At 40.6% G+C, this 8,084-nt stretch overlaps 1 long non-coding RNA gene across 4 annotated transcripts in view; it reads left to right on the top strand.

The window, feature by feature from the left end:
• The window catches only part of LOC141802401 (uncharacterized), a 49,414-nt gene extending 45,987 nt beyond the window's left edge, over nt 1-3,427 (top strand). For 3 of the 4 annotated variants that reach the window (XR_012599474.1, XR_012599476.1, XR_012599475.1), the window contains one exon: nt 2,507-3,427. This is a non-coding gene — a long non-coding RNA (uncharacterized LOC141802401). The remainder of the gene's footprint in view (nt 1-2,506) is intronic. The other variant, XR_012599477.1, reaches the window with a different exon arrangement.
• Nucleotides 3,428-8,084: the final 4,657 nt, after the last annotated feature.

Here is an 8,084-nt window from a genome sequence, read left to right as displayed (position 1 = left end):
AAATCATGTAGACTAGACTAGAGATGACTTCAAATGTTCCAAAAGAATCCAAAAAGTTTACTTTATTTTCCTTTATTCAGAATGAAGTTAATCAATTTAACACAGATCAAGTCTTTGGTATTATAAGTATTTTAAAAACAAGAGAAAAAGAGAAACCCACATGTATTTGCGGTGTGACTAACAATCATATTCAACGTTATCTGTGTCAGATTAAACCTTTGTTGGATGAGGGGGTCTGCACTGTACCTGTTGTGGGGTGTGCGTGTAAACCAGTTTCACTTCAGCTGAGCGCTGGGTTTTCATGTTAAAGAGGTTTCCATGACACACTTTTCAGTTCCTCTGGTGGGCTAAACCACAGCTCTATTGGTGTTGCTGCAGCCAAGTGTACTGTGCAATTCACAGTGTAACCACAGGATGGACTAAAGGGCCAATCAAAACTGAAACGGAAGAAGAACACCTGCAAACTGGGCTTAAAGGGGGTCAAGAGAGTCACAAAAGATGAAACAACCTCGAATTAGAAAAGGGATAGTTTATGTCAACTATTTTATTGGTTAAGTGCAGACAGTGAAATATTTGAAATACTAATTCCTTTGAATTGTGCCGATTCTGGCTTTCCATTGATAAAAAATAGTGTGAAAAAGTAAGAAATTAATTGTTTATACTACTGATTTCATTTCCAGCAGGACTTGGCTCCTTCCCTCTTTGCCAAAAGTTCTAAGGCTGGTTGAAAGACCATGACAGCTTGACTGGCCTGCAAAACTCTCAAAACCTACCAGGAAGCTGAGAGTTTTTTTTTCAAAAGGATTAGATCAATAAAGGATTTTTATCACAGAAATGTTGGAAAAAATAGAACACTTGGCTTATTGAAAAGGATTCTGTTGTTTTGTTGAATCAGCTGTCAAAATACCCATAAAACCAATGAAAAAGCTACAGAGCCATTATATGGAGATTCATGTCATCTTTTTTACACTATTTTCAACAAAAATAAAAAAAAAGTCTTGTCTTATATTCGGGTCAGTACTGTAGATAAAAACAGTGGAACTCACTTTATCTGATATTTGTTGTTTCATGATAACGCTTTGGAGGCAAAAAGGGTGAATACTTTTAGACCTGTCAGGTCTTTGGCCAACACTTTTTATTCACTCAAAACTCGGCTGGGACTCCTTTTGCATAAATTACTGCATCAATGTGATAGGTCATACTGGTGTCTCTCTCTCTTGATGATTCAGGTTGTATGACTTTGCTGGCCAGTCCAGCTCAGTAACATCATGGTCATTTAATCAGCTTTTTGGTTATTTTGGTGCTATGGGCAGGAGCCAAGTCCTGCTGGAAAATGAAGCCAGGACCTCCATAAAGCTTGTCAACAGAGTAAGCTTGTTGCTGTTCCAAAACGTGAACACTAGAGGGCACAGAAAGACGCTTTTTAAACCCTGTACATCCTCTTGATTGTCCTAATGCAAAGAAGGAAACAACCTTTATTTACACTGAAGAGGTCAGTGATGGGAAACCCTCGTTTGAGATATTTTAAATGGTTTTCTGAGCTGACAGTTTAAGGATTAGATGGTAAGGTGGTGTTAGATAAAGTCTGACATTCAGTGAACTACTTGGAGTTAAAATGTGAACTTTGGGAAAAGTAAAGGACTCAGGAATGTGAAAGCTGCCCTGACTTCATGCAGATTGGCGTCCTGTTCACGTGCGTCATGTGCAGAAAAAAACCAATTGGAGGAACACATAACTGACCTGAAAATGCTTTGCCAGCTTTTCCCTAAATTCTCACCATTTCCATGAATAGCTAACCCTTATTATGACCTCGGAAATATAGAAACCATTCAGTGAAGTGTTGAACTTTGTTTTTTTTCACCACGTCATGCTCGTGGGTCTCTATCTGCTGCAGGGGCGGATGTGAACACAAAGTCTGCTGCGCTGAAAGGAAAGAAAAAGACATGAGCTGATGTGCGGTCAATCTATCAAAGAGAAACAATAGTCTGGTTTTTCACACCATACAGAGAAGCTAACCAGCTCTTTCCTTTTCTCACCGTGCTGCGAGGGGAATTCACCTCCTCTTCTTCTTCACGGATGGGAACGATAAACACAAAAACAATGTGTCCTTGAGTTATCTAGCAGTTATTATGACCTTTTGTTTCTGTTAGCATGCTTGGTTTTGATTCAGTGATATAAAATGAATCTTGTGCTGGAGGTATCAGTGCAGGCTGTGAGTGCAGGGAACAATAAATCTTGCAGCACCGGAAGTGTTTGTTTCCTATGGGACGCTTTATACAACACGCAATGTGGGGATATTACTCTCTGGGCAACACTTCACAGGTTTTTGTTTGGACCACCTGTGCTGTGCTGTAGCTCTCTGAACACACGCAAACACACACACTCACATACACACTCACAAACACACACACAGGGAGGCTGCAGGTGCACGGCGAGTGTTATTGAGTGCGTCCTGGTTACTAACCGCTCTTTCTCTTTATGCTCCCTTCTCCTGGTTTTCCATCAGCCGCTTGTTTTCTTCCCAGGGCTCGGCGGATGCTTGTGTACAGCTCTGTCGGGGTCCCCAGACATTGCATCCTGCCTGCAGGAGGGTCATAAGTGGCCCCACAGGATAACCTGAACAACGGTGGGAAAGACCGGGAGCGTGGGTCTCCTTTCGACCACCTCTGTGCCAAATGCATCCACGCTGCCAACGAGCACTTTGAACTCCTGTATCGGCGCGAGGGTGGGTGAACATGCAACCTGAAACACAGATTTCTTCGAGGAGTCTCACTTCAAAGCTCTGATTTAAGGAAGCACACACATGTATTATGTCACAGACACACACTTTCCTCAATTTTTCATTCCCCTACTGCATCGCAGGAGGCCCCTTTTTGTCTTCCTGTCTGTGTGGGAACCGCATCTTTCCTCTGTCACACATGGAGAGGGCTTCACTCCTGCATTCGCCTCAGAAGACAAAGTGATTGTCAATAAACAAGGAACAATTGAAGTCCAGTCGGCACATCTGCGCTGTGAATTATTTAGCACTACTACAACACGTTTAGACGTAGAAAGACGTGGAAGAGACACCATACAGATGAAACGCAACTCCTCATACAGTTACACACCCTGAGACCCATTTTTATGCACAAACATTACACATTTTGGGCTCAAACACACTTTCTTTGCAACAGAAGCTTGTAAATCGTACTTCTGTAACACTGCATCTTGCTTTGCATCCTGTTTTCTTGTCCCTGGTTATTCATTTGCTAAAATTAAGATTACAAAGTGAGATGGATTTGAACTTTTTGCTTGTATTTGTGTATTTTTAATATATTAGTATATTATAGTGTGTTGGCCTTTTCGTTGGTCTATTCTTAGTGTTTATGGGTCTTGTGGATTTATCTTGTTTCTTTATATCTGAGGTAAACTTTATGTCTTATTCTTAGTGGTTCTTGTCTTGTGTGTTCTTGTTGTGTTTCCTGTTTTTAAGTAAAGATTCTGTCAACCAATCAGTGGTCTGCAGTGTTGTGGCTCCACCCTCTGGGATCGGATCGGTTTAGTCTACCACCCTAATGGAAGGGTTCCAAAAAGTGTGACGGTTCATTTTGGTTATTTGGGGATCTGTCTCGGGGTTAATAAGTGGAAACGCCACAAAATGCCTGCTGTACCAAGATGAACTGAACTAATTTGCTTTGTGGAAACAAAGCTCAAGTGTTTTAGTCTCTGTTTTTCAAGTCTAAGGCAGTTTGGCGCATCCTCATGTCCTCCTCCCTCAAGTTATGTCCTTTTGATTTTCCACTGTAACCTCTGGTCTCCCGTCATGTCCTTCTCCCTCTGATTGTTTCCTCCTCCCTCTAGTCATGTCCTATGTATGCCTCCTTTATTTGCATCCTGTGGTCCTGTCCTCTGTTGGTGTCCTTTGGTAGCATCCTCTGGTGTTGGTCATTTTCTCTGGTCACCGGTCATGTCCTCTGCTCTTCTGAAACATCCCTCTCCTTCATATCCCTCCCTCCTCCTTTGGTTGCATCCTCAGGTTGCCTCCTTTGTTGGCATACTTTGTTTTTACCCTTTGATCTCTTGTTGCATCCCCTGGTTTCTGGTCACTTTCTCTGGTCAATAGTCATGTCCTCTAGTTTCTTGACTTGTCCTCTGGTCTCCTTGTTGTGTCCTTCTCCCCTTGATTGTTTCCTCCTTCCTCTGGTGGTGTCCTTCAGTTGCCAACTTAGGTTACATTCCTTGGTCACTTCCCCTGGTCTCTGGTCAAGTCCCCTGGTCTCCTGTTGTGTCCTTCTCCCTCTGGTTTGTGTCCTCAGGAAGTGTCCTTTGTTCATGTTGTCTGGTTGCATTATCTGGTCTCTTGTTGTGTCTCCTGGTTTTTGGGACCTTCCTGTTGTCTTTGGTCATGTCCTCTGGTTGCACCCTCTGGTTGCAGGTTGTGTGCCCTCCATGTAATTCATGTCTTGCACTCTAACGTCTTAATCTATGTAAGTATTTGTGATTTTTTTTGTGTTCTTTTTTTCTTTTACTTAATCTGGACCTGGGTACTCCTGCATTTGTGTTCTCTTGAAAAATATAACAGTTTCACTTACTATTGGGCTTTTGGAAGTTTTTTTTTTTTTTACAAGCGGTGTAATTTATTTTTTTTCCCTGGGAATACTCCAAGACCATGTTTTCCTTGATTGATCATTCTTTTTTCAAAACTTCTTGTAAAGTGAAATAAACTTGCACTTAAACCATTTCACCAGTTTTAAGAAATGAAAGAAAAAAGAAACTTCCGTTAAAGTATTGTCTTCTTTTCTTGCACCTTTCTGCTTCCCTGGGATGCTCATGGGTTTTATGAGCTTTATTTTCTATTAGCCATCAAAGAAACTGTGGATGTTGTTATTGAATATGTACACTGTATCCATTTTGCATATTTCAAATGTGATCTTAGAACATCCTAAGTATTAAGAGAAACTTCCTAATGCGTTGGTGCACTTTTAAGGATGCCTGCAGGACTCTGTTAGGCCATGCTTCCCTGCAGCTGCTCCAGAGGCGAGTTTCTCTGAGGTAAACATGGCTATGGGAAAGCCCCTCATTATTGTGCTCCCGGATGAGGTTCCTCACTCCTCCAGTGTTTACAGTGGAAATAACTTCGTGCCAGCGGGCAGGTGCTTCCTCAAACACTCTTTACTTTTCCAGAAGATTTCAGTATTGGATTCTCATCATTGGATCAAACATTAGAGCTGCAGAAAACAAATATATCAGGATAATAATGATTTTGTATTTTAGGATAAGACTCTTGACTTGTTCATGCTTCAGTCAGGATGCTTTGGGAGCTCCTCACTGACACCAATTATGTACAGTGTGTCACATGACCACAGGAGACTACAGAGAGGGAATGTGAGAGAGGGACATCCATCAGCTCTGGGTAATAGGGTTCACAGCAGAGAGTGAGTGAAATCTCAACAGACAAACGCACTCATTCAGTGGAAGCTGATGCATATGATTAATCTGGAATCAAAAGTGGCTCTACCTGGGAATGTGATGTCATACTAAAAAACTGAAACAGGGATTTTATTCCAGAATTAAATCTTTCTGATCCAAAAAGAGGAACAATGGACATTTTGGTTGTTTTCATCTTGGCTCATAGACTTAAAGATCCTGTGAGGACTTTCTAATAGCCAAAATACACAAGGTACACCTCTAGTCTTGCTCTGCTCTGTCACAGAAGCAGATCAAGCAAGGCAGAAGTCATACTACCTTTAAGAGCCAGTGATTTTTTAGAAATACAAACGATGGCAAAACCAGATGGTATTTACCTTGACTACAACAGCAAATTGACATAACGAGTGTAGCCAGACCAGGAGGCAACAGGTCTGAGGTTTTATAGCCCAAGTATTTGCAAATTTCGGCCACAGGTGTCACTGCAATCAACCCTAAATGGAAAGGCCCCACAGCAGCTTTACATTTTCTGCCTACATACTGTCTCATCGTATGATGTCTGTTGTCCTGAGGACGAAGCTACACACTAAAAACAGAGGGTTAAAAGTAACTAAGTATGGGCTGTTTTAGAACCCAACCACTGGGTCATAACAGCACCAGACCAGCAGTGATTAATTTGACCCAGCAGGATGGATTGTTCCATTTTAACCCAACAGATGAGCGAAATATTCGACCAAATTATTAGGTCAAATTGATTGCAAATCTAGGTTTAATAAATTTCAATTCTGGGTTATTTGTTCAGTAATTTATCCAAATGTTTGGTTAACTTAACCAATATATGCATAAAAAAGCTTTGCCTAATTCAACTTCATTTTTTACATATTTTATAAAGCCATAGAACACAGACATCCAGTCCGTGCTGTGCAACACAGACCACAGGTCCGTGCCATGGAGCACAGACAGTCAGACCACAACATGAGTGGCAAAAATAGCCTATGTTCTTCGTGCAATGATGTTACTTACAGTAGGGTCTCATGTCCATTGCATTCCCTTCTCACTCACGGTTACAAAATGTCACAACAAAAACTGCTTTGTTAAAACTATTGTCTTAAAATGCCAAGGAGCAGTTAGTTGAAGTTTGGTTACAGATAATATTGTACTGAATATTGAATATTGTAAAAATAAAAATACCCAGATCTTAAATAAATAACCCATAATGGGTTAAACATTTCATAACCCAGCAGTTGAGTTGATGGCATAGCTCAGCTGTTCTTAGTGTGTATAATTCCTCTCTAAGTTTTCTCTTCCATTTGACATTGTTTAACAAAAATACAGCAGTCATGATGGTTTAATGTACCAGTTTTTATTTTCAATTGTAAGTCCAACAAAAGAAAGCATGTAAGTACATTTAATATCAGAGAAAAGAAGTACAGTACATTCAGCAAAGCTTTCCCCTCTGTAACACAGAGAATAATGTATTTGTTACTCATAAACAATGTTCATTGGTCTAAAATACAGAACAATAGGAGAGCCTGTTGTGATGTATAAAACCCCGCCAGGACTGTCTCCGCTTTCCAAAGCTGTTTGTAATCTGCTACAGCAATCATTAAAGCTATTGTAACTAAATGGAAGTTTGAAAATGCTTACAGTGATGATATCCATCATCTCATTTCCTCCTTTGGTTCAGCAGTGAGTGAAATAGTTTTCTGCACAATATGACCAACATTTTCAGAAATACAATATTAGCTAGAAAAATAAATACCTTTGGACCAAAAGTTGTCAAATAATGCTTTTGATAAGATAAATACATTCATAGATCGGCTCAGTCCTGCAACAGCAGCACAAAAGGTGTAAATACACCTTAGTTGAAATAAAACCTACAGTACAGAGCTGCATAAAGTAGCTGATCTTCTAAGACTCAATGTGCAAAAAAAAAAAAAAAAAATCTCACGTTGATTATAAACAGCTACGTGAAATATATACATTCAAGTATTTAAAATTCCTTTTTCATACACGTGTATGATCAGTACTCATTGTGCTTGTGAACGTTGTCAGCATTACAAATGCTAAAGAAAGTGCTTGCGTCTCTGCAGTGCTAAAAATCATACAACAGGAGGGAAATCTACCCGGATCTGTTTCTTTTTGTGGTTTACAGCTTGTGTTATATTTCAAAAGTTGTAAAGAGAAGAACTTAGAATGACATAGTCACTGCTTGTAAAATCAAAAATCTTCCAGAGTCATGCAGAATCGTTCAGTTTCATGCTCTAAACTTCTGCACACTGTTCGACTCCAGGCTGGAAGCTTCTTCTTGGCTGTTAAAGTCTGTCTCCGAGTCTTCAATGTCAGCGTAAGCACCTTCCTCGGATTCTTCATTCTCTCTTTTGATTAAATCCAGAGGCATCAGTGCTGTTTTAGCTGTTTTTGTAGCTGCCTCTTGAGTTTCCGTCTTTCTCGGGACAAATTCTTTCTCCCCCTCGTCTGCTTCATCCTCTGGTTCTTCTGAATCTTCCTCTGCCTCGTCTTCTCCATCAGCTGAATCTCCTAGGTTTCCCTGCCAGCCCTCAGTGGATGTTTTGGTGTCTGCTTCGGTATCTTCATCGTTGCAGTGGTTTCCATTTGGGATGCTAATACATTCACATTGCGTCACATTAGCACCTGCCTCTTCATCGCCATCTGCT

This window comes from Halichoeres trimaculatus, unplaced genomic scaffold (genome assembly GCF_033239565.1).
Source record: "Halichoeres trimaculatus isolate MK-OKI-2021-1 unplaced genomic scaffold, fHalTri1.1 fHalTri1_scaffold_13, whole genome shotgun sequence".
NCBI lineage: Eukaryota > Metazoa > Chordata > Actinopteri > Labriformes > Labridae > Halichoeres > Halichoeres trimaculatus.
The sequence above is the reverse complement of the archived record's forward strand: the minus strand, read 5'-3'. Positions and strand labels throughout refer to the sequence as shown.